The sequence below is a fragment of the Protopterus annectens genome, chromosome 13.part0 (genome assembly GCF_019279795.1).
Source record: "Protopterus annectens isolate FY-2018-M chromosome 13.part0, PAN1.0, whole genome shotgun sequence".
In the NCBI taxonomy this organism is placed as follows: Eukaryota; Metazoa; Chordata; order Ceratodontiformes; family Protopteridae; genus Protopterus; species Protopterus annectens.
In genome coordinates this window covers 235,319,485-235,346,592 of record NC_056747.1, presented here as the reverse complement: position 1 = coordinate 235,346,592, position 27,108 = coordinate 235,319,485, and the positions used below count along the sequence as shown (strand labels likewise).

The 27,108-nt window shown below is 44.0% G+C and overlaps 1 protein-coding gene across 4 annotated transcripts in view; it reads right to left on the bottom strand.

Moving 5' to 3' along the window:
- TICAM1 (toll like receptor adaptor molecule 1) overlaps nucleotides 1-27,108 on the bottom strand; it is an 843,759-nt gene that overhangs the window by 689,602 nt on the left and 127,049 nt on the right. The window lies entirely within an intron of this gene.

Sequence of the window (27,108 nt, the reverse complement as noted above, 5' to 3'; positions counted from 1 at the left end):
ACCTCAGATTAATATAAAACTCCAGTAGTGTTTACAAGATGGACTATTTTAAGTAACAAAAGCACCCCTGACAAAGAACCATTTTAGGTTCCAAGTGGAGGGCAGCAATCAATTTGTTGGTTATAACTCAAAGTTCACTTTTGCACCATTGTTTATGCGTTTCAACTTCCATGTTGAATACGTTTTGTACAAAATGGTTCTAAAGATGTTCATCATATTAATCAGTGCGGCAGTAGCCTTAACTATATGGTTTATATCCTGCTTAAGATAATAACAAGCCGTCCAGCTTCCAAAGCTTCAGACCACTTTCCATGCACACAGTCAGCCAGTTCAAGCAGAGCTGACCGAAATGACAGGATTGGACACCAAGCTATTCACAGCTTTTCTGCCGCTGAACAGTGCTATCTTCTCAAGCTTTCAGGGATCGACAGTCAGCTTATGCCGTTCCTTTGCTGGGCAGACTTAAGTTCCTTTTGGGGTGAACTTCCATTTTAAAAATGTAACACTTTTCTGTTCAGGAAAGGTTTTTTAAAAGGTAGGAGTTTGTTTTTTTTCAAAGGACTATCATGAGACTGTACTATACTTTTTAATGAGAGGACACTTCCTGTAAGTTTAAAAATTGTTTAAATTAATTGAAAACCATTTAGTCTACTGAGAAATGTTGTTTATTTTACTTTTTGGGGCTAGCAAAGTGCTATCAAAGTCCTTTTTTACTGTGCTTTTTTTTTTTTTGGCAAAATTGGGACCTTTAAAGACTCTACTCTTAAAGGCTCTTGGTGAATGTTTTCCCCAGGAAATAAGACCATTTTCAGCTTGACTATGGAAAACAAAATGTTGGTCCCATGGTTAGTCCTTACAGCCACACACAAAAAATAGTTAAGCAAACAGTGTTTGTCACCACAGCAGGGGGGTCATGCTGCTGTGGCCATTAACTGTACCCAAGACCACTCATCCTTAACTCCAAATCCCACTGGTGTAGCACTTACAGCCACTAGGGACTGGGAGTTGGCTACATCCTCTGTGGCTGTTAGGGTCCCCTCAGGAGGCAGTGGAGTGCCATTCTTCTTACTCCTGGAAGACGGAACAGGGAACTCCCCCCCGTTGTCAGAATGTTGTGCCCATCCCTAGGGGCAGCTGCTGCCGCCATTAATAATATCACTGCCCCCATTTTATTTTTTGTCAAAAAGAAATAAATGCGTATCTACTCCTAGTCAAACTTCTTTTGACAGGAGCAGTTTGCTGGGTCTGCCTCAGTGTTTAATTGAGGCTATTGATCTTTCTTATAGAGTAGTTTCTGGGAAGAGAAAGAGGGTGTGAAGATAGGAGGAAGATGGGTGAAGGCTGCCAGCCTAGTCAAATAGAATTTGATACATAATTCTATCAATTGTATGAATAAATGTAAAATACAGGCTTGTGTTTTTAAATGAAAGAAAACACTGTAAAATGTGAATTTCAAGATTGTTGCAACATTGCCATCTACTGTACGGAAAACAAGCCAAGCATTTCAAATGTGTCTTTTGAAATTGAAAAGCTCTTAGGAATCTCTTTGATGTTTTACAAGTTGGCTCCAGTGAGTCTGGATGAAGGTTTCAGGCCCATTATTTTTAGGTTAAAGTAAAGGGCCAGAATTTACATGTGGAAGGTGCTTTATTGCTCTGGTTTCTGCTAGAGTGTATATGTGAAATTCCTTTTATTGTTGTAATCTCCCGAGCAGGTGTTAGCTTGCTAAATAATGCAGTTTGTGGCCTGGGAACTCCAGACTAAGTGTCAAAATGATGTAATTTGGGAGGGCATCAGATAGCTGTTGGTTAGTGTTTAACTATTGTTGAGTGAGAGACTAAAAAAAAAAGCATTTTGATTTTGGACATCTAACCCAGCACTGCTTATGCTTTATGAATGTAAGTAGGATTATAGCACTGATTTCTCTTGGGAATAGTTTAACTTTTTCTTTATTTTTCTTTGAAATCAGATCTTTCCTAGGATACTGTTTTAAGTTTGTGTGATCTCTGAACTTGAGTAGCACTGTACTGTAATAGTTTTGTCTTGTGTTTTAGTTATTTATTATTAAATATTTTAAAACCTTTACCTGTGGCTGGTTTGTGTAGGAAAGTAGGTTCTAGAGTATATTGCACATTTATAGAGTTCATTGTAATAGACCACTCTAATAAGCCTTCGACTGAATAGTCACATTACCAATCGGATAATATTGCACAGTAATAATTGGACACCCTTTCAAGGGCCTTTTATCAGCTGATAATTATTAGCTGGGAGGTGGCAGAAATTACTACTGTATGGTCTGGGTAATAGGGGCACAGCTGGAGAACCTGTGCCAGCCTTTTCCCAGAGGGTCTGTATGGTGGTATAACCTCTTCTCAAAGTGTGTGTGTGTTGTGTTAGCTACTGGGGCAGGGACACTAAGCACTGGTTGGAAAGAGGGTACTGGAGGTTTTAGCTTGCCCAGCTAGGCTGACACCTGGACCCTATAGCCGTGCCAGTGGGGAATCTTATTGGGGACCTGGTGAGCAAGGGAGCAACCAGCCCCAGACTGACTGTGATCTCTGTGTGCACTTAAGGGAAATTGTACTTTACTGTGTGTATTAGTTATCCTTTCCTCTTCTAGGAGACTACCTCCCTGGTGTTAGTGGTGAGGATTGAGGCTCCTTGATTGCTGGGCCAGGGCACGGTCGTCACATATTGGTGGCAGTGGTTGGGATATCCTACCACATATTGGTTTGCTGTGGTGGGATCCACATCACATATGGATTAGTTGGCGAACACTAATTGGCTTGTAGTGGTGGGGGTAGAGCGAATTCCTGTAGCTTATGTACAGTGATCTCCAAAAGTGTTTTGTACTTTAAAACAGCCACGCAGTATATACTCAGAGTTCAGATCACAATTGTTTTATTTCTTTTGTTGGCTTAGTGTTAGTCAGGGTGAGCAGGCAGCATGTCAGCAGAGGAGTATGGAAAGCTGACAAGGAGCCAGCTGATGGAGATGTGCCCGGCTAGGGGACTGGTGCATGGAAACCTGACTAAGGCAGACCTGATTGCAGCCTTGGTTATAACTGCATCAGAAAACAGCAGCCTGGAGGACAGACTGACAGTGGGGATACAATATCCTCGGAGAATGGACAGCTCAACCTTTCTGCAGTGGACTTAAAATCCAGCTGGAGCTAAAGAGACTTGAGTTGAAGGCCAGGCGTACGGAACTAGAAGCAGCTGAGAAAATGAGCGATCTACAAGCTGAGGAAAATGAACGGCAGAGGCGGCATGAGAGGGAAATGCTGACTCTTTGCCAGAGTCATGGAGGTAATGGGGAAGGGAGTAACCGGACCCCAGAAGCACAAAAGGTCAGTAAATTTCTTCCACAGTTTTAAGAGGGGGACAATTTGGATAACTTCATTCATATGTCTGAGCGGGTATGTAGACACTATGAAGTTGACCAAGGGCTCTAGGTAAGGTTCCTGACCCCCTTACTCCATAGTAAAGCTGTAACTTCTTTAGCAAAAATTCATGACACTTACAGTTTTGATTATACTGCTGTAAAAATAGACTTGTTGGAATGTTTTAAGCTACCACCTGAAATTTATAGGAAAAAGTTTTGTGAGCATAGACGCAAGGCAGATGAAAATGTATGCGACTATGTTGAACTGAGCACTTATTTTCATAGCTGGGTGAGTGGGTGTCAGGTCACCACTTTTGAAGGGCTGGCAGACATTTAGGTAAGTGAACAAGCCCTTAGCACTTTGGCTGAGAACGTGAGGATCTGGTTAGCCGATAGGAGTTGGGGAAGAAGGGAGACCTATACCTAGCAGGGCAGCCCTACACAGGAAAGGGACCCCCAGTATTGCTCATGGGACGAAAGGGACCCCCAGTATTGCTCATGGGACTAAAGGAACCCATGGTGGGCAGCACAGACTGCCTCAACAGAATCCACCAGTAGCAGGGGAAGCCACAAGTCTAGGTACACGTCCAGAAGCTAGTGTTAAATGTTTTGAATGCAACCAGTGGGGCCATGTGGCATACAGATGTCCACGGAGGCAAGGTGGGGAACCAAAGGTGAGGGAGCCAGTAAATGGGAAAGACAAAATGCCAACAGTGGGTTGTCTTGAGACAATACGGGTATGGAACTACCATCCTGCAGATGTCCTGAGAGGGAAGTATTTGGATGAGGCAGTACTATGTACTTATGCGGTTAGGCTAGGAGATGAGCATGTGGGTCTGGTAGCCTGGGGGAGAACCAGACAGGCTGCATACTTGCAGGCAGTACTGCTGAGGTGGTTACTTCAGGGAGTGAGCTAAGCTGTAGCAAGGAGACTGAAATGAGCCACAGCCGCTTGTGGGTACTGATGTTCCACTGGACAGAGTAACTACAAAAGGTAGAGGTGAGAAGTAGTACCCAGGCTGACAGTGAGGCACCACTGTCAGAGGATGCCAGACTTCCTGTGGAAGGGGAGCTGGGAAGGGTTACAAGGAGAGACTTGACAGGCTCAGCTCTCAGACCCTACACTGCAAGGCCTGAGGCAGGTAGCTAGGGGGGGGCACCCGATTCGCAAGGAAAGGGGGAATCTGTATACTGGAACAAAGGGTTACTGTACAGAGAGTGGACCCCTGAGGGAGGGCTAGAAGGTGAGAGTACAGCAGTTGGTAGTGCCTAGAGATTACTGTCTGGCACTTCTAGCCATAACCCATGACATTCTCTTTGCATGTCATATGAGCATAAAATGTACAAAAAAAGGCGTATTATGCAAAGCTTCTATTGGCCTGACATTTACAGAGATGTAACAGGGTACTGCAGTACCTGTGAGCAGTGCCAAAAGGTAGGCAAGGCAGGAGACAAGGTGAGAGCTCCTTTGATGCCTCTGCCTGCGATTGAGGAGCCATTTCAGAGGGTAGCTATGGATATTGTGGGTCATCTGAGTACCCCAGGTTTCACAGGGAAAAAGTATATCCTAATGATTGTAGATTATGCTGCAGGATACCCTGAGGCAGTGGCTTTGTCCTCCACTGAGACAGAGAAGGTGGCAAATGTTTTCCTAGAGATTTCCAGCAGGGTAGGTTTCCCAAAGGAAATACTGTCTGACAGAGGTGCCAATTTTATGTCAGACCTGCTAGCTTGTCTGTGGAAGTCCTGTGGGGTGAAGCACATTAAGACCACCCCCTACCATCACCAGACTAATGGTCTTGTTGAGAGGTTAAACTCTACAATCAAGTCCATGCTACGGGCATTTGCATATCAGTTTAAGAGGGAGTGGGACGAATATCTGCCCCATCTGTTTGCTTACAGAGAGGTTACCCAGGAACCCACAGGTTTTTCACCCTTTGAGTTGCTGTATGGGCATAAAGTGAGGGGACCTCTAGATTTAATTCTAGGCGAGTGGGAAGTTGAGTGCGAGTCTCACAAGGGAGTCTGTTGTGGCAGATGTCCTGAACCTCAGGACAAGGCTCAGGGAACTCATGGGCCTGGCCCAGGAGACCCTGGCAGAAGCCCAACAACAGAAAAAGGTGCGGTATAACAGGAATGCTCGAGCTAGAGAGTATGCTGTAAGGCAGCAGGTGATGGTTCTCATTCCTATCAGACAAGTTGCAAGCAGCTTGGGAGGGACCCTACAAGGTGGTAAAAAAGGTAAGCGATGTTAACTATATGGTGGAACTGCTAGGCAGAAGGCAGGGGCACAAATTATACCATGTGAACATGATGAAACCATACCATGATGGGGAGGCCCTTGTGCTGAGCATTTGCAGTAGATTGCAGGAGTCGTCAGAGAAATCTTGTGACTGATCTCCTCAGTGAGGCTTGGGCTGACACCTTGGTGGAAGGGGTAGCAATGTCCCAGCAGCCATCTCCTACCCAGGTTAGAGAAATCTGAGCAGTGTTGCAGGAGTTTGGGGGCATGTTCACCAGGAAACCAGGGAGCACCCACCTGGTGCAGCACCAGGTGGATACAGGAACCCAAAGGCCCATCAGGCAGACCCCTTAAAAGGTGCCTGAGAAAGTCAGACTCAGAGGGAAGAGTACAGGAAATGTTGGAACTAGGGGTGATTCAGGAGTCCAACAGTCCCTGGGCCTCCCCAGTGGTACTGGTGCCAAAGAAGGATGGCAGCACCAGGTTCTGTGTGGATTACAGGAAATTAAATAGTCACAGAGTCTGATGCTTACCCCATGCCCAAGACAGACGAGGCCTAGAGCAGCTGGGTGGGGCTAAGTATGTTACAACCATTTGACTCCTAGTGCTAGAAAGAAGTCTGCCTTTATGACTCCTTTTGGCTTGTAGGAGTTCACAAAGATGCCCTTTGGGATGAAGAATTCCCCAGCGACTTTCAAGAGGCTGGCAGATCATATCTTAGCAAGAGCAGAAGGGTTTGCCCTTGCTTACATGGATGGCATTGCTATCTACAGCCATTCCTGGCAAGAGCACCTTCAGCATGTCAGGGAGGTGCTGGGCAAACTACAGAGGGCAGGGTTGACCATTAAGCTGAGCAAATGTCAGATGGGTATGGCAGAGGTCTCCTACCTAGGACAGAGTGGGGAGTAGTAAGATGAGGCCAGAACCTGCCAAAGTGGCAGCCATTCAGGCATGGCCTGCACCTGTTACCAAAAGCAGGTGAAAGCATAGGGACAGCAGGGTGCTACAGAAAGTTCATTCCCAATTATAGTACCATAGCTGCTCCCCTCACAGACCTGACAAGGAAGAAAGTACAGTTTTGTACCTACCATAAATGTAGATGTCCGATAGGCATGCATCTGCAGTCCTTACAAATGGGTTGTCCTGTCGTCAGGCAGCCCTTCGGTCGGCCGGATTCCAAAGTCTGGGTCTGGCCTCAGCTGATGTCGCACTTCACCCGACGTCACAGCTGCAGTTATTCGGGTATAAAGGTATCAGCCGACGCCATCTTCCTCAGTGTTTCTTGCCCCAGATGCCAGGTGCCCTCTAGGAAGGCTAAATTTGGATAATTGCAAAAGTTTCCAAATAAGAGAAAGCAAATAAAAATAAACATGTATATACATATATACAAACAACTACACCATAATAGATTCCCCCAGCTAGCTAGAAGATGGGTAAATACCCTAGGAGTACCTCAGAGGGGAAGGAGGGAGGGTAATCCTGACTGCAGATGCATGCCTATCGGACATCTACATTTATGGTAGGTACAAAACTGTACTATGTCCTTCAAGGATGCATCTGCAGTCCTTACAAATGGGTAGAATACCATAGCCAAACTGGGGGAGGAGGAGTAATAAGATTATGGTGTAGTTAAGATCCCTTGCAAAACAGCAGTGGCAAAACCTGCTCGGGATCTGGAGTATAAGGGTAAATTATAATGCTTGGCAAATGTATGCACAGAGCTCCAAGTAGCAGCCTCTAAAATGTCTTTGGTAGCCACTCCTCGTAAAAAGCTGTGGTAGTGGCTGTAGCCCTTGTAGAGTGAGGTCTGATGTTTTCTGGAGTTTTCTTCCCATGGTAAGAGTAACAAAATCTAATGCAAGTTCCTATCCACTTAGAGATTGTCTGTTTTGAAATTGCTTTTCCTTCCATTCCTGTTGCATATGCTACCAGTAGCTGGTCAGTTTTTCTATTGCTCTTGGTCCTGTCCAGGTAGTAACACAATTGTCTATGTACATCCAAGGTATGCAACAGTCTTTCTCCCCTGTTCTGTGGGTTGGGGAAGAATGTAGGCAGGTGGATAGCTTGGTTTAAAGATACCCTGGAGACCACCTTTGGCATAAAAGTAGGATTAGTTCTCATGGACACTATCTTGATGGAAGATCAGGAAGGGCTGTACTGCCATTAATGCCTGTAGTTCAGAAACCCTTCTTGCTGAAGTGATTGCAAGCAGGAAAGCAGTTTTCCATGATAAGTACTGTAATTCTGCTGTTGCTGTTGACTCGAAAGGAGGGAGTGTCAACTTTTCTAGCACAAAGTTCAAGTCCCATGCTGGCAATGGTGGCTTCCTAGGTGGTTTTACATTTTTAATTCCTCTCAGAAACTGCCTGAGCAGAGGATGTGAGAAGAATGGAGGATCCAAGTTGTATTCTGCTGAAATAGCTGATGCATGAATCTTAATGGAAGAATAGGACAGGCCATTGTGGAAGAGCTCTGCCAAGTATTCCAGGATGTTAGCTATGTTTACCAGTGACACATTTTCTCCTTTTGCAGTACTCCAAATGAGATATCTTTTCCATTTTGCTGAATAATTTTTTTCTTGTTGAGGGTCTGCGAGCCTCCAAGATAATGTCTTTAACCCTTTGAGATAAATCTGGGTTATTTGGTCTTATGCAATGTTCCAGGCAGCCAGCTGCAGTGTTTTCAGGTTTGGATGCAGGGTTTTGAAGTTGTTCTGTGTTAACAGTAAGGGAACTAGGGGCAGAGGCCAGATTTGTTCCCGAGACATGCTCCTCAGTAATGGGTACCAATGTTGCCTTGGCCAGTCTGGAGCTATCAGGATGATCCTTGGACGGTCTTCTTTGATCTTCAATAGCACCTTGTGCATCAAAGGAAGAGGTGGGAATGCATATGCTGTCAGGTTTTTCCAACTGAAAGATAGGGAGTCCACTTTCCAAGCAAGTGGGTGGTACGTCCTCGTGCAGAATATTTTCAGTTGGTGATTGTGTGGGGATGCAAATAAGTCTATTTCTGGTAGTCCCCATTTCCCTGTAATGGTTTTGAAGATGTCCGGATGCAGCATCCATTCGTGGGCATCCGTGGTAGTTCTGCTTAGGATGTCTGCTAGTATATTTTCTTTTCCTGGCACAAAAATTGCTTGTAACTGAATGTTGAAGCTCAGGGCCACATTCCAGAGGTCCATTGCCATCCGGCATAGAGGGTATGAATGTGCGCCTCCCTGTTTGTTGATGTACCACATAACTGTGGTGTTGTCCGTCCTTATCAACAGTTGACCCTGTCGAAGAAATGGTCTGAATGTCTGAATTGCCAGTTTTACTGCCAGCATTTCCTTTTGATTTATGTGTAGGTGCAGCTGGTCTTGAGTCCATAAGCCTTGTATGCACTTGTCCAGCATGTGCGCCCCCCAACCGAGGTCTGAGGCGTCCGTTGTGATGGTCTGGCTTGCTTGAGTGCTGTGGAAGGGCAGTCCTTTGTTTGATTGACAGGCCTGAGCCCACCATAAGAATTCTTGCTTCAGGCATGGAATTATTGGAATTTGGGTTTCTAGGCTGTGCTTGTGCTGAGACCATAAATTCCTTAGGTACCACTGTAACTTTCTCATATGTAGTCTGGCATGTGGAATCAATATTATGCAGGATGCCATGTAACCCAGGGCTTGCAGGACTTTTCTTGCTGTTAGCTGGTTCTGCTTTGTTAATGCCATGAAGTAGAGAGGGAGTTGCTCCTGTTTTTCTACTGTTAGGAATGCCATTTGTCTTGATGTGTCCAGCTCTGCACCAAAGAAGGTTATTCTTTGGGATGGTATCAGCCTTGACTTTTTTATATTGACTGTGTATCCCAGGGCTTGCAGTAGATGAATGACCCTTTTCAAGTCTTTTGTTAATTTGTTTTTGTTGTCCGCTTGTAACAGGCAGTCGTCCAGGTAAGGGTAAATTTGAATTCCCTGAAGCCTGCAATGAGCAATTACTGATGCCAGGCATTTCGTGAATACTCTGGGCGCAGTAGATAAGCCAAAGGGCAATGCTGAGAATTGATAATGCTCTGATCCTGCAAGAAATCTGAGGTATCTTCTGCAATTTGGTCATATGGGGACATGCAGGTATGCCTCCTTGAGATCTAGAGTTACCAGCCAAGACTCCTTGCCCAGCATGGGAAGAAGTTGCTGTAGGGTCAGCATTTTGAATTTTGGGACAATGAGGTAAGTGTTTAAAGCGGACAGGTCGAGAATAGGTCTCCATTGGTCTTCTTTTCTTGGTACCAGGAAGAGTCTGGAGTAAAATCCTTGCCCTTGTTCCATAGATGGTACCCTTTCTACAGCTCTCATCCTTAGTAAGTGAGTTATTTGTTCTAGAGCTTCTGTCTTCTGATTTGGAGGTAGGTTTGGCATTCCTCTCTTCCTTGGTAGAGTATGGAAGTGAAACCTGTAACCTTGGTCTAGTGTCTGTAAAATCCATTCGTCTCCTGTGATGTAATGCCAATTTACTGAAAACAAGGCTAGCTTCCCGCCTAAGGGTGCTTCTAGTTGTTCCCTGGTAGGCGGTGCCAGAGCCAAGTCACTGTGATTGTCCTGTGGAAGTGGTGGTGGCTGGATCTGTGGCTGTACCTCGCTGGTTGTTAGCCTGCCACTGACGTCCCCTGTAGGCACCTCTGGATTGACCCCTGCCTCTTGAGTGCCTATTCCTGCCTCTCTGAGCTCTGGAGGTGTCTGGAAAGGACCAATTCTTGGAAGGCCAGTTCCTGCTAAACCTTGGAGGCTGGACCTGCAAGAAATCCTTGACTGTCTGGACAGATTTTGCTTTCTCTTCCACCTTCTTCAGCACCTGCTGTGCAGGGGAGCCAAACAAATTGAGCTTATCCATGGGAGCATCTAGGAGCTTTGATTTAACATGGTCTGGTAAGGACTGCTCTTTTAACCATGCATGCCTTCTGATCACTGTGCCAGTCATGGCTGATCTAAAGGAAGCCTCCAGTGCATCATAGCCGCATTTTAAGGAATGATTGCTGACCTGCTGAATGTTATGTACCATTTCCTGAACAGATTTTTTGTCTAATGGTTCATCCGAGGACAGTTTTTTAGTTAACTGGTCTAACATAAATTCCTGATACTGAATCATGTGGAATTGACAGTTCAAGGCCCTAGCTGAAAGAGTAGCAGAAGTGTAAACTTTTTTACCCCACCTCTCTAAGGCCCTAGATTCCCTTTCAGAGGGGAGGGGGTTTTTGGCAGAGGTAGCTGCTACAGCCTTGGGTCCCTGTGAGATAGTTTCGGGATCTGCAAAGGGAGCCTTATACAAATGATAATGTGTGTCCAGAACCCTGTAGTACCTATTGGGCTTAGCAGGGGCCGGAGGAAGAGAATCAGGAGCAGTACAAGCATCAATAAATGCATCATCCACAACAGTAAGTACTGAAGGAATAGCTAAAGGCCTATGCTGTGACAAATGCAAAAAGGTTCTAAGCCTTTTCCAAGAGTCTGAAAAATCCTGGCCCTGCCATTGAAATTGTTCCCTCATAGCATGTAAGGTTTCCCCAAAAGAAAATTCCTCAGGCGGAGAGGCAGAAGGAATGGACTCTTCTGCATCAGAGTCCTCATAAGGAGAAAAAGGGCCCTCTGGAGGGTTTGAATTATCTGATTCATCAGAGGAGTCATCTGAAGAAACTGGCTCAGGGGGCTCTACTCTAGGCCTCTTCTCTGGAGGTGTGTGAGAGGCCCTGTCTGGGTGTGGTTGGGATCCCCGGATCAAAATGAGATCCTCTGCTAGACTAAGCATTTGTGAACTAGAGCTAGGCCTGTGAGAGGGGGTCTTAGCAGGCACAGTTTTGGTAGATTTTGCTGCTTTAGCCCTGGCAAAGGCCTTAATCGACATGGATGCAGGTGGCCTAACAGCTCCATGTGCTGGGGTAGAAATATCCAAAGGGATAGTATCAGATAAATCCTGTGAACCTGCAAGAGCGGGTGGGATTTCAGTTGCAGATTCAGCCATGCTGGATGAGGCCTCGGTAGGAGGTAAGCTTTCGGCCGAAGGAAGAACCGTGGACTCTGTTTCAGCCGAAACAGAGACACTCGCGGTTGGCTTAACCGCGGTTTCAGCCGAAACCGCGGACCGCGAGTGTCGGTCCTTTTCCTTGCGTTTCTTAGATATTTGCATAGTCGGAGTATCCGACGGCATAATGTAAGCAAAAGCGGAGGCGAAAAACTCCTCAGCAAATTCCGACCGACGTCTAAGCGTCCGCTGGTTGAAAGAAGCACAGGCTAGACAAGCTGCTACGTCGTGGTCTGGGCCTAAACAAGGTAAGCAGTAAGAGTGGAAATCTTTATGAGGTATTTGTTTCCCACAAGTTAAACAGTTATTCACTTTTTCTGACATCGGCTGAGGCAAGAAAGAGTCTAGCGGGTACTTAGCTTTTTAGAAGTCTTCGGTAGTAGTAATCTCTGGTTCTGACCGACCGGCACTTGCGAACAGCTTCTGCTTTGGGCGCCACGCGGCAAGAAAGACTGAGGAAGATGGCGTCGGCTGATACCTTTATACCCGAATAACTGCAGCTATGACATCGGGTGAAGTGCGACATCAGCCGAGGCCAGACCCAGACTTTGGAATCCGGCCGACCTAAGGGCTGCCTGACGACAGGACAACCCATTTGTAAGGACTGCAGATGCATCCTTGAAGGACATCAGGCCAGAAAGTGTGGACCCCAGCATGTGAGAAGGCATTTCAGAAGCTTAAGGAAGCTTTGGGAGGACCCTGTGTTAGCCAGTCCAGACTATAGCAAATAATCTGTTGTGCAGGTGGATGCTTCAAACTATGGGGTGGGGGCTGTACTTAGCCAGATTTCTTCATAGGGAGAAGAGCACCCAGTGGTTTATCAGTCGTAGGCTCCAACCCAGGGAGGAATGCTATGCAGCAGTAGAAAAGGTATGTCTAGCCATAGTGTGGGCACTACAAATACTTCAGCCTTATCTGTATGGAAGAAAATTCACTGTGATGACAGATCACAACCCTCTAACATGGTTAAACAGAGCCAGTCAGAAACATACCAAGTTGCTAAGATGGAGCCCGGGGTTGCAAGTAGATACGTCAGTGCAGCACCACAGTGGGAGTAGCAATGCCAATGCAGATGGGCTCTCAAGACAGGGAATGGGGTGAGGTACATCCAGATAGACCAGATACTCCCAAGTGATGTTTCTCAAGGGGCACTTGAAAAACTTGATTAGTTCCCCGTGGGGAACAAATGCGAAGATTGGAGGAAGATGGGCGAAGGCTGCCAGCCTAGTCAAATAGAATTTGATACATAATTCTATCAATTGTATAAATAAATGTAAAATACAGGCTTGTGTTTTTTAAATGAAAGAAAACACTGTAAAATGTGAACTTCAAGAGTGTTGCAACATTGCCATCTGCTGCAAGGAAAACAAAGCCAAGCATTTCAAATGTGTCTTTTGAAGTTGAAAAGATCTTATGACGCTCTCTGATGTTTTACAAGTCGGCTCCAGTGAGTCTGGATGAAGGTTTCAGGCCCATTGTTTTAAGGTTAACGTTACGGGCCAGAATTTACATGTGGAAGGTGCTTTATTGCTCTGGTTTCTGCTAGAGTGTACACGTGAAATGCCTTTTACTGTTGTAGCCTCCTGAGCAGGTGTTAGCTTGCTAAATAATGCAGTTTGTGGCCTGGGAACTCTACACTAAGTGTCAAACTGCTATAATTTGGGAGTGCCTTAGATAGCTGTTGGTTAGTGTTTAAAAACTATTGTTGAGAGAGAGAGACTAAAAAAGCATCTTGATCTTGGACATCTAACCCAGCACTGCTTATGCTTTAAGTATGCAAGTAGGATTACAGCACTGCGATTTCTCTTAGGAACAGTTAAACTTAAAAGAAAGTTAGACTAAGTATTTTTCTTTGAAATCGGATCTTTCCTACAATATTGTTTTAAAGTTTGTGATCTCTGAACTCGAGTAGCATTGTACTGTAGTAGTTTTGTCTTGTGTTTTAATTTTTTATTATTAAATATTTTAAAACCTTTACCTGTGGCTGGTTTGTGTAGAGAAGTAGGTTCTAGAATACATTGCATATTTATAGAGCTCATTGTAACAGGCCACTCTAATAAGCCTTAGACTGAATAGTCACATTACCAACTGGATAACATTGCAGAGTAATAATTGGACACCCTTTCAAGGGCCTTTTAGTAGCAGATAATTATTAGCTGCGTGGTGGCAGGAATTACTACCATATGGTCTGGGTAAGAGGGGCACAGCTGGAGAACTTGTGCCAGCCTTTTCCCAGGAGGGTCTGTGTGGCTGTATAACCTCTTCTCAAAGTGTGTGTGTTGTGTCAGCTACTGGGGCAGGGACACAAAGCACTGGTTGGACAGAGTACTGGAGGTTTTAGCTTGCCCAGCTAGGCTGAGACCTGGACCCTATAGCTGTGCCAGTGGGGAGTCTTATTGGGGACTTGGTGAGCAAGGGAGCAACCAGCCCCAGACTGACTGATCTGTGTGTGTGCATTTAAGGGAAATTGTACTTTACTGTGTGTATTAGTTATCCTTTCCTCTTCTAGGAGATGACCTCCCTGGTGTTACTGGTGAGGATTGAGGCTCCTTGATTGCTGGGCCAGGGCACGGTCGTCACAGAGGGATACCTCTTTTCCTGAGGAGATTCGAGATTCTGAATCTGGACAGGAAGATAATGGGACAGATATAGGGCTTTCTCAGATTTTTGTTTTGGACTCTGGGAGAGCTCAGTTTCCAAGTCTTCTTACGGAGGTTTATCTTTCTCCGATACTTTTTCCAGAATGAATGCCAGTGTTTCAGTGAGAGAACACCGAGCTTTCTAGTCCTTCAGAAAATACTATGAGCAGTTACAAAAAGAATTTTCACAACCTTCACCCATTCTTCCAGTTCCGTCAGCTTTGGAAGCTGTGTGTGCTATACTCTCTGCAATTTTCTTGATAGTCAGCCAATTGTTCCTAAAAATGCAAACTATAAATTCTGCCCAAACCTATACTAGCAGCTATAGCTTTAGTTATTCTTATTGCTGATGAACTCGTAGTTAATTACAATTCTACGCTTCCTGATAAGGATATTAAATGGAATAAAATCACTGTTCTTCCACGGGGGAGGAGAAACCATAAAAAGTTAAAACCACTGAATCCAGTGATGAAGCAAATTAATAAAACTTGAGTAAATCTTTATTGAACAAAGTATTTAAAACGTCACCAAAGCTAAAAGCTAACAGCAACGAGATAAGTACTTTCAGCAAAGTCTTCCTCAGATCCGTGTTTCTGATAAGGATGGGAAGATTATTGGTAACCATTGGTGGGGAAAAAAAGGTATATGTTTCTGCAACTTTGATTTTTAGAATTTTGAACTGTCAGACTCATGTTAAAGTTTATGACCAACTGTGAAAGTATGAGGAATGTTTTGTCTGCAGTTTCTTCTTGTGAGACAAAATTCTGCATCAAGTAATTTGCTTAGTTCTGTTGTACAAGTCGTTATTTACTGCTTACAGTGCGTTTAAAACTCAGATGATTCTTCCAGGGTTTTAGCTACTGGTATTGTTTTGAAGACATTTACCTGGCTGCATTCTCAGAACCTCCCATCCGATGGCAAGTGAAATTTTAAATTCTCCTTTGGATAGAAATTTGTTTTCTGACTCCTCTGCTGCTCAGGTTATCAAAACATGTGATGAAAGGGTAAGTTGATACAGAAATCTAAGATTTTTCAAATTTTTTTCCCAAATTTAATAAAGGGTTTCTCTAACCCTTTATCCAATTTTGGCAAAAAACACACACAAAATGAACCATCTCAACAAAATGCAGGTAAACAGATGTTTAAGAAATGGCAAAGAAGTTCAGAAAAGAATTATGGAACCTCCTAAAACCAAGGACAGTCCAACTAGTCAGAAAACATTTTTTAAGGGTCTTTGTACCCCCCCCCCCCAATTGTCGGGAATTTGCCATTTCCTTCACTGTAGTGCGATTTCAGAGTTGGTATATTTAAGTAGGGGTCACCCCCACACACACACACACACACACACACACACACACACACACACTTCATTGCGTCTGTTGGTTTGTTGTTTTTTGCTGGCCCAGCAATTTTTTTTCCCTGGGGAAAAAGATCACTTTTGTGGCCGCTCGACATTTAGGTATTTCGGTGTACATGTGCCGATATAAGGGTGTTCGATGAACAGCCCTGTCAACATGGTAATATTGACACAATTTCCTGCAGGCACCTGTTTACGCAAATGTGCGGCAGATACTAATGGAGGCAAGAAAGCCTGCTACTAGAAAAATAATACATTAGTAAATGGAAACTGTTTTTCCATATGGTGCCAACATAACCAGTACCCATTCAGGGCTAGTTCTCTGGCTTTATATTTGCTTGTTACTCTACTATGGCCTTTCTTCCTCCAAGGTTCAGTTAACCGCCATTTCAACATGTCTCCCCATGGATCTACATCTCTCAATGCAGTCTCATGTCAAAAAGTTTTTTGAAAGAGGTTTTGCATAAGAGGTCTCCAAGAAAACTAGAGGCCTCCCTTTGGGATCTTAATGTTGTGTTACAGAAGCTGTTGGGGAAAAAACATGTACCCGTGAATTAACATATAGGTGGCAGTACACTAAACACCGAAAGTGTGATAAGAGACTTAGGAGCACAGGTGGACAGTGGTCTCACCTTCGATAACCACATCGCCACAACAGCAAGGAAATCATATGTGGCACACCTCATCACCAAGGGCTTTTCATCCAGTAAAAAGGAGGTCATTGTCCCACTATATTCATCCCTCATTAGACTCATTATAGAATACAACGCCCTGTTTTGTATGCATCTCTTAAGATATCTGCAACAACTGGAAAGACCGCAGAAATATCTCACTAAAACAATCACAGGCCTAAAGCAGATGCCCTACGCTGACCGCCTTAAACTCCAGCTATACTCTGTCACATATCATCTACTCAGAGGTGATCTCTGCTTAACATACAAGGCCATGTCAAACCCAGAGCTGTTGGACATGCTACACAAAGAAATCCCAATCCCTCAGCGCCACACGCTCCAGGGATCTAAACCTTGTCATCACAATAAACAAAACATGCTGGAGGGATAGGTTCCTGACCCAGACACTCCCCAGACTCTGGAACCGACTGCCCATACATGTCACGCAGAGCACCTCTTTGGCCCTCTTCAAAAGGAACCTTGACGATTGGATGGGAGAAAGAACTTCACCCCAGGGATCACATCGGTCGCCCTGTAAGACAGGGGTCCAGGGAAGTAAATATAGTGTGGGAAGAAACAGCCAGGGAATTGTTTTGGCTAGGCTTGTATAGGAACGAACCAAGCCCACGCAGGGTAGACCAAGTGCACGGATCAAACCATAAGCAATAGTACAACCAAAAGAAGATCCAGCACAAAAGAAGAAAAAATAATTGGCTTTTATTGTGGCAACTCCATCATGCAAACCGGTTTTGGCTAAAACATAAGCCTTCTTCAATGCAACAGAAAATTTTCTGTTGGAGTTGCCACAATAAAAGCCAATTATTTTTTCTTCCTTTGTGCTGCATCTTCTTTTGGATGTACTAGGCTTGTACAGGCCCTAGGGCTGACAGGTTCATAGGTTGGTGCTAGGCTATCTTGTTTAATGTAATTAGAGAGAGTCTATGTATTAGGGTAGTCTTCGTGAGATTTTGTAAAACAGGCACCACCTCATTAAGGTACTCAAGACTTCTAGATGAATTCAGTTTCAGCAATAGTGCTCTCCTTTGCTTGCCGATGTTCTCTCCATTCGGACCCCCCTGACAAACTGCTACCAATCCTACCCCCCCAGCAACTCCAGCACAGGAGATGCTCAGACTTCTGGGATACATGGCCTCGTGAATTCTAATGATCCCACTAGCCAACCTTTATATCAGAAAGGAACAATGGTATCTAAAAAATGTTTATAACCAACACAACCAACCTCAACCACAAAAATTCCAGTTCTTCCCTGTTTGAAAAGGGAACTCCTGTGGTGGATCTCTGCTTGCAACCAAAACTTAGGGTACCATTCAGGATCCTGTAACCAAACCAACCTTGACCACAGATGCCTCAAACCTAGCTTAGGGAGCACAATCCAGTGGCCGCCAAGCTCAAGGAAAATGGGAACACAGCTTTCAAAATCTAAAGGAAATTATGGGTGTTCACAAAGCATCATAGTCTTGAAGGAACTATGGAAACCACGTACTTCACCGATGAAGAGACAGCACCACAGTGATGTGGTACACCAACAAGCAGGGTGGGCACTCACTTCTATCCTCTGTTACAAAATCATGTCTTTCTGGAAACAGCTCAAAGTCTTGGGTCTGCACCTTTTAAGCCCACTAACTGGGAGGAGAAAACTATTCTCTAGCAAATCACTTCAGCAGGTCAGAAATGAATCCCCATGACTGGACCTTTAAGAACATATGCAATCTCATTTCCCTATCATGGGGTGTGCCAGAAATATGCCTTCTTGCTTCAGATCATAACAATCAGCTGAATAATTCTGCTCAATAGCCAACAACCCAAGGCAGAGGACAAATGCCTTTTCCTTTCCATGTCCAGGTCTGTCTTTCCTCTCATCCCCAAGGTACCATTAATATCAGGGAAAGTTCAAGAGAGACACTGATAGCACCTTTTCTGGCAAAGGCAACACTGGTTTCCCCTCCTACACAGCCATGGTTCTTTCAACATGTGGACCTTCTAACTCAAAACAATGGTTCAATCATATAACCCAATCTCAGCACCTTGAGGTTGGCAGCCTGGTTTATTCACTACTTGCTTTCCAAGGCCTCTCTTTGAACAAAGACATGTTAAACATTTTAAGAAGCCAGTAAACCTAGTACTAGCAAGTACCAGGCTAGCTTCCCTTAACATGCCACCAAGCCTAGCCAGTTTCCCTTTTTGTGCTGAAAATGACTATCGTATTCCATTAAACTGTAGCCTTATACAACATAAAACCATTCAATTCAAAATGGGAAAGGTGTTAGCAGAGTACCTCTCAAAGTTCAACAGAGATCGACCATGTTCTTACTTGCCTGACTTTTATTCAAATCTGGTTAGTCTTCCTCAACCATTAAAAATACATTCTTCAGCCATATGTCTGCCTCTGCAGCCTCCTCCTTTCTCTCAACCCCTTATGAAGCAGTACCACAAGGGCACTGTCTATGTCAGGGCTCCAAGAAGAGTTCCCTCTCCTCCTTGGGATCTCTACCTCCATTTGAGCAAAAGTGAAACTTGACAGAGTTCTCTCCCCCTTTTTGAAAACAGCCTTTTAGTTGCCATTACCTCTGCTACAGGTGTTTCAGAACTTCAAGCCCTTACGTGCATGAAACTTTCAACAGGACAGTTACCCTCCAACTAATTTCTCTTTTCATACCAAAGGTCGTTTTTGAACAGTCTCAGGAACAGTCTCAGAATCAGTCCCATTTGCCTCTGCCTTCTTACCTCACCCTCAGAATCAGCCCATTCATCTCTGCCTTCATCCCTCACCCTCAGAATAAGGGGACATATATCCTACTTTTAACTGATGTTCACAGACAACTAGGATATTACCTGGACAGGACCAAGGCAGTTAGAAAGTCCAAGTTGCTAGCAATAAACAAATTGCTTGATTGCCGATAGGACTTCCTAAAGTGGATTTCCAGTTGGACTGGCTTTTGTTACCAATGGAAAGCAAATTCACAACATATATATTGCATCAGGACTACTGCTACCTCTACTGCTTTCCTTAGACAAGGTCCCACCAAGGAAATTTTTGAGGCTGCCACTTGGCCCTCTGTCCACACGTTTACTGAATATTGCAGTCTTCCTATTTTCTCCAAAACCAGGGCTGGATTTGCTTCTGCAGTCTTGCAGCTCATTTTAACTTCTGCTTAATCCTTTCTTCTAGCCTGCCTGCTTCTCAGCTTTGAGAATTCTCGTGTATACTTATTACTGCAACAGTGAAAGACAATGAACATAGTACAGTTGTGCTTACTTTCAATAAATGCAGATGCTGGAAATGTCTTCACCTTTGCAGTACATTTATTTATTATTTATCATTTGTTTACTGGGAAAGTCAGACTTGGAACAAAGCCAATTTGAAGTGGAGGCCTGGGGAGAAACACTCTAGATGTATGTCTTTAACTTTTGAGGAAACCAGAGCACCCGGAGGAAACCCACAGAGGGTATGCAGACAACACAGAAGGCACACCAGCAGAGAATCGAACTGGAGAACCTCTTATGAGGCGACAATGCTACCGCTGCACCACTGTGCAGTCCATGCATCTTCCCTCCTTCCCCTGTGTCATTCTTTAAAATTTGGAATGGGCATCCTTTCCCTACCGCTTTCCACTGCCTCTCCTTCTCTTTACTCCATTGCTTCTTTTGGGTCTCCTCCTATGCACACTGGTAACATTCAGATGCCCCATGTTCTGGGCCTGGCACTTCATCTTTTGTGGGGGGGGGGGGCTCCTTTTCTGTGGGAAAAAGAAAGATCTAGAAGATGGTGCTGGCTGGTAATTATTATAGCCAGACATCCTGATGTCAGGTGCAGGGTGTCCAACAGCCCAGGAGAAGGGAGTTAACTATATTGGGGGGGGGGGGTTACTGTGGTAGCCCTTGGCCATCCTAATACCAAATATTTATTACTGAACAGAGAAGACACTGACATCTACATTTGTACTGAGCAGACACAGCTGTACTTTTTAGTTTGTCACTGCTAATTAGTGACTGTCAGTACTGCCAAAACAACGTAGCCTAAAGTGAAAAAAAAATATTTCTAGATACTACACTGCAAGCTAGAGCAAACTGAAGAGAGGACTATCAATGGTGGGACATGAAGTCAAAATGCAGTTGCATCTGTAAGCTTCCAAATACAATGAGTTTTCAAACTGGGACAGTTTTAAACATGGATTTGATGTGCAGCAGTGTTGAAGTACACATGAAAACTACGCAAATGTGGTACGTAAACATAGCCTTCATCCTTCCCCATCTATAGTTTCATCTGCATAATACAACACAAACACCCCCCTTCCCTATCACAGACATCACACTGTTGCAGTTTGCTATTCTCTACAGTGGTGCATTTCATATTTAGCAGGATGAATGATGAGTCTACTCCGTTTTACTCTAGCTATACTGTCCAATTCTTGATGGCACCCTCATATTTCATTTACATGTTTCTCTGTCTTGCAGACTTCCTTCTTTATTTCTTCCGTCACAGTCTGATGGCTGGACTTTAATTTTAGTAAATGGTCGTAGTGGTGATCAGTATGGCTGGATTATCTGATTGAGACCCTGCTGTGGTCACCTCAAGTAACCCTGATTTTTAATAACCACCCTGAAAGGTATTCGTTTTATTCAATGCAGACATTTGTGAACGGCTTCCTCCAGGAACATAGCAACACTTCCAGAAAAGTGAACACAGGGACCATACACACCTTAAAAAAGACATTCAAGTATGCACAGAGAGTGGCGAGAATGTAACAGTTACTCACCTCTCCAAAACAAACAGGGCCATACATGATAACCCTGGTGTAAATGTGTCTACCCATCCAATCAACAGTGGCCCTAAATACAGGCAAATTAGTACTCTGCTTGACCTGTAGTGGTAACTTACTCCACAGGTTGGGCTTAAGCTTCACTGAAGTTTATTAAACAGCGAGCATTCAGATTTGCACTTAGCACCACTCAGATACTACTAAACTTCAACAAATGGTACATATTCAAGCTTACATTAGTTTGTGGTTTGTGCAGTCACTCCACAAAGAACAGGGGATACATCACTGCCTGTGGCCCAAGTGATCAGAGTTCAAATACTAGCTCAGGTGCTTGGGGGGGGGGCACTACAGAAGCATGGCTTGCATTCCTCTCGGAGAGAGGACTGTGGTTTCAGGCAGCACACAACAGCTTTCCTTAAAGAACATGTTCCTTGTTGGGGAATACAAGCTGCAGTGAGTTATGCAAGGTCAACCACCACAAGAAAAAAATGTACCTTGGTGACCTGTAAGGGAACAATTTTTGTTAGAGGATGCTAATGGCTCATTAATTTAACAAGATATTTGGTACCTTTCTCTGGAACAAACAGGGTACAGGGAGAAAAAGGACTTGCAAACTTAATCATCAACATATTAAAATGAAAATGTCTCTCTCACTGCTGGGTCTGGGCCTGACATCAAGCATAAGCATAGTATTTGGAATGCTGTTTGCAGTTCTGCTGACATGGATCCAGGAATGGATTTAGCAGGTCCACCAGGGTAAGGAAATTACTTAACAGCTAAATGGTCATTCTCCACTGGTGAGAGGCAACAATGCAACTGATGCTTGGGCAGTCCCCAGTAGGAGCAAAAGATCTACTTCATGGTTGCAGAGACCCTCTAGTTTGCAGAGAGCAGCATGTGGAGGAAACCACAGCACGTTCTGCCTCTGGTCTGGTCTCTAGTGATAAGATATTAAGAGGCCCAACATATGGTGGCATTTTGAGTGTCCCCAAGCAAATACAGTGCTTTACTGAAACAATTTCACATCCCGACCCCACCCCTGCCCAGAAAACCACAGTGAAAAACTTCTCCAAAGCAAATTTCACACTCCTCAAAACTGAGGTGGAATCCTTCAAAGCCCCCGGGCCTGTGGAAAATACGGCCCAGACCGTGGAATCCTTTATAAACGCATTCTATGAACACCTTCAGGAATGCATGGATCATGCGATCCCAAATAAAACCAAGACCCAATCCTCCAAAGGCAGACGTCCTGTCTGGTGGACCCCAGCCATAAACAAACTATACAATAGAAGGAGGAAGCTACTAAATGATAGAGCAAAATCCCAAAAAGGGAAGGCATCACTGATCAGTATTAGCAAAAAACTACGGGCACACAAAAATTGCACAGGACACTAAGGATAATCACAAGGCTTTCTTTAGTGGTTAGAAACCTGAGTGGTAATTCCCAGATATGCTCAGAATTAGTCCAAAATGACAAAAAATACACCAAACCCACAGACCTTGCCAACATCCTAGCTGACCGGTTCAGCGCAAACTTCTCCCCCCCCCCCTCCCCACCAAAAGGGCAAATATCTATCCCAGCAGAGTGCTGCCCCCCTGACATCTCAGATGCTCAGGTAAGAGCCGCCCTCTCCAAAGCAAAAAACACAGCATCAATGGGACCAGATGGTGTCCCGGGCTGCGTCCTACATGAACTCCAAGAAGAGCTAAACCCAAACATAAAACTACTGTTTAATCTCAGCCTTACTACAGGATATGTGCCCAAAGAGTGGCGTACAGCAACAGTGGTCCCTTTCCATAAAGGTGGTGCCTCAACGGATCCTGGAAACTATCGCCCCATAAGCCTGACTAGCTTGGTCTGCAAAGCTATAGAAAGGATCATCATGGACCTCATAAATAAAGATATTGGGGACCTACAAACACTGGATCCTACCCAGTTTGGCTTTGTTAAGGGCAGATCCTGCTTCATAAACCTGGTTGATTTCTTTGAAACAGTCACCAAGGCCATTGACTTGGGGAAGGTGGTCCACACAGCCTACCTGGACCTCTCAAAAGCCTTTGATACAATACCCCACTTGGGCATTATAGACAAGCTCACCAGCTAAAATATAAACCCCTATGTCACTAGATGGATTGCAAACTGGCTCAAGGACAGAACCCACATGGTTAGAATTGTTGGAGCCATGTCAGATTCCAAGCCAGTTACAAGTGGTGTCCCACAAGGCTCAGTCCTGGGACCTCTCTTGTTCGGTATACATTTCTCGGAGGTACAGGCCAACACAGAAGGACTGTGGCTGACCAAGTTCGCAGATGACTGCGAACTGGGCGCCATAATAGACTCTCCAGCAGACACAAGCATCCTCCAAAAGGGCCTCATAGAAACAGACAACTGGTACCAGAGCCATGGCCTCAAGCTAAATGCCAAAAAGTGTATAGTCATCCCCTTTGGCAAAAACAAAGTGCCCACAAATTACCACATAGGTGGTAATCCATTAAGTACAGAAGAAGTAATTAGGGACCTGGGGACCCAAGTTGATAGCAATCTCTCATTTGACAACCACGTGGCCAAAGTGGTTAGAAAAACATTTTATATAGCCCACCTAATCATGAAGGGATTCACATCTAGATCAGGGGAGGTCATCGTGCCTCTTTACTCATCCCTCATCAGGCCCATAATTGAGTACAATGCCCTTTTGGGATGTACCTTACCAGACATCTGCAGCAACTGGAAAGACCCCAAAAGTACCTCACCAAGAGGATCAAAGGGCTCAAACAGATGCCATATGCTGCCCGGTTAAAGAAACTCCAGCTCTACTCAGTGGCATACCGCCTGTTCAGAGGCGATCTGTGCCTGACGTATAAAGCCATGTCCAACCCGGAATTAATGGACATGCTGCACCTCAGAAAATCCAAATCCCATCGAGCTACGCTCGAGAGACTTGAACCTCAGCACTGAAATAAATAGGACATGCTGGAGGGACAGATTCATAACCCAGAGGCTCCCTTCACTCTGGAATAAAATCCCAGTTCAGGTTAGGCAGAGTCCCTCATTGACTCTCTTCAAGAGGAATCTTGATGAGTGGATGGGAGATCGTAGGTTTACCCCGGGTATCACTTCTGTGTCACTGTTAGACAGAGGCACAGTATACTAACCTCGAAAAAGGGCATAGCAAAATAAATTTAAAATGGGTGGCGAAAGCCAAACACATTCTGGCTAGGCTTATAAATGCCCTAGGGCAGATAGCCTAGTATGAACCTATGAACCTATGCACTTGCTGTTAATCATTTGTTTGTCAGAAGCAGAGTATGCTAGTCATTTTGATACAGGTAAGTGAAACAAAGACAGATCTCAATTCAGCAAGATCCACAGGCAACCATGACTAAAAAAACAGAAAAAAATGCAGAACTGTATAATTTGCACTGCAAGATTATGCCAAAACAACCAAGTCTGTGGATACAGAAAACAGGCAAAAGGTGATTGGAATTTACTGGAGAAAACTAGCAAAAGAACCAAGGTACCGAGTGCAAATAACTAGAGAGGGAAAGATAACGGGATGGGATAAGGACAAGACAATGTTAGGACTGCAAGCTGGAGACTGCCCGCCCTTACACTGATTGATATCAGACTGCAAGCAAAGAGAAAATGATATGGGGAATCGTAAGTGAAAGACCTACTCTGGTAGAGTTTTTAGCTGAATCGAGAACAGAAGCTGCTGTAAAAGGAATGATTAGTAAGGCATATAAAATACTGAATGATAACCAAGAATAAGAGACGATTAGAAAAAAAATGGGAAGAGACTGGAAAAGCAATTTACAAGGGAACAATGAAGGGCATAGTTTCCAAGTATGCAACAAAGCCCAGAAGGTTTAGAACTTTTCGCATGGAAATGTTTACATAGATATTTTTATACCCCAAGCAGACTTCCCAACATTTGCTCTCTACCGGTAGAAAACTTCTGTGATGGGGAAGAATGTGGTAACTGGCAGCATATGGTTTTGGAGCATAACTGGTAGATCTTAAAAAGTCCCTACAGAGAGTACTCTGTCAAACACTGAGTGAGTAAATGGCTGCAACTAAGGAAATGATTCTTCTGAGCTGGGACACAGGATTTAAATTTCTAGACATTTAAGGCCTTGTCAAGTTTAATTCTGTTGCCTGCCAAAAAAGTAATTACTAGAAAATGGAAATAAAGTCTAAACAAACTGTATATGACTCAGTGAGCACTGTAAGAGTTAAAACCATAAGGGGGATCTTTACAAAAGAGGAGTAAATTACATACAAATAACTGGGAGCAATACATGCAGAATAATTTCCAGAAAGAGGCATGAGCTTTAAGAGAAGGCAGGATTTGAGCAGTGTACGTAATGGACTGATTGTATATCACATTTTCTTTCTTTATAATTATGCACGTAAATGAAAAAAAAAAAAAAAAGATGTATACCTTAAAAGAAAATAAACCAGTCTCAACTCACAATTTAACAAAGATGTTAAACCTAAGTTGGCACAAGTCTACCAAACATTTACTTAGTGCAAATGCTTTTCGTACCTCAGGCACACAAGGATTAGTACAGGTCCTTTATTACACCTACCTTTTAAAAATGTATGCAGCGGGTATAAGCCATTTTCTTTGGGAATACATAAAAATGAAGAAACCAAGGAAGATACCTTTTCAAGTGAAAGTTCACATAAACACAAGTCCCCATCAGCATTTTAGTCATTAACTACTAGTTTACAGCAGTGGAAAAGTAACATTACCAAAATAAATAAATAAATAATGTAGTAGTAACACTACAAGGATTTATGAACATTAGTTCTGAGTTGGCAGTGGTCACTTATTTTGGCTACTGCCTGTAAGGAAAGTGAAATTACAGCATGTGAAAGGGATTTGTGTACCACTATCAATGAAACTTTCAGAAGTCCAGCCTTCGATCAATTATCTTATACTCCAGGCAACCTGTTCAACCAATTCTTGAACACCTGTAATGCGATAACCACCACACAGCTCACCCTCTCCCCTACGAAAATTTTTGCAATCTGTAAAGGTCATCAAACTAAAGATTAGAAACAGATACCCTCTACAATGTACAAATGTACTTAATGACATTAGGCAGAACAGTGGTACAGCGGTTGAGACTACTGCCTCACAAGTCAGGATTTAAAACCCTACTGATGGTCACTGCCTATGTGGCGTTTGCATATTCTGCCAAGTGTTCCTTACTGGTAATCAGTTTTCTTTCACCTTGCTGGCCTGACCACTGGACTTGACCTCTTGGGTCTAACTTCATAGAATACACAACTGGAAGTTTGCCTAACTTATCATCGAAAACATCAGCATACTCTGAGAAAATAGCATCAGTAAAATTGGAACAAGGAGATGTTGCTTATATGATTAACTTCTTTGGTAAAAGAAAGCAGATTCAAACTGTCTCTGAGACCCAGTAATGACTGCAAAGGTCTTCGATCTACACAGAACAACAAGCTGTAACAGTTCCTAACCAAGTAACATGTAAGCACTACTAACCTTCGGTTTGAATTTCTTCACCTCCATAAGCAACACATTTCACATAACTAGTCATACTGAGTTGTTCTTTAGCTCTCACTTTAGCAAAAGTATCGGATGCCATAACATTACACTTTGAACCAAGAAACGCTCTATCATGGCGGCACTTGCGAACAGATGCACACAGCACAAAAAACATTTCGAAATGGCTGTATTTGACTGCACTTTGAAACAGTTGCACTTTGCACACAAACTTCAGAATAAATGCACAGTAGTTAGCACACACTGTAAGCACTTTTACACACAGATACTTCAAATAAAGTACAGTTGTGTACAGTTACCATAAATGTAAATGTTAGTGTATTCACTGTTGCAGTCCTCAGATTATCAAAGTCATGGGTTCTGCGTCTGTTGCCGTCTCATCTTCCGTGACGTCAGGTAGTCAGGGGTATACAGCATTCAGCCAACGCCATTACATTTTCTTGCCCC